Genomic DNA, 369 nt, shown 5'->3' with positions numbered 1-369 from the left:
ATATCAGTGCGAAAATAAGTCTACGGTCAAATAGGTTATAGTTAAATACCAATTAAGTCAAATTCACTCAAAATAATCTTCGCTAAAGAATTCTTTGAAAAAAAATACTGGCGTTTTAACACTTTACACAATTAAACTTCTAGACCATAAAAATTTACGATGCCCATATATTATTTTTCCTAAAATAATAGTTCTTGTACACATTAATACACATAACTTTATTTTCCCAAAAAATATATATTAACAGTTTACAAGTATTTAATAAAATTTTATAAAACAGGAACGCAATAAAAATAACTGACAAAACAAAGTATTGTTTTATATTATACAAAAATGAACACGATTTTAAAACTTAGTATAAATTGTGTT

Source organism: Thalia democratica, chromosome 4, assembly GCF_965202585.1.
Source record: "Thalia democratica chromosome 4, ktThaDemo2.hap1.1, whole genome shotgun sequence".
In the NCBI taxonomy this organism is placed as follows: Eukaryota; Metazoa; Chordata; class Thaliacea; order Salpida; family Salpidae; genus Thalia; species Thalia democratica.
This window is presented reverse-complemented; position numbering follows the sequence as displayed.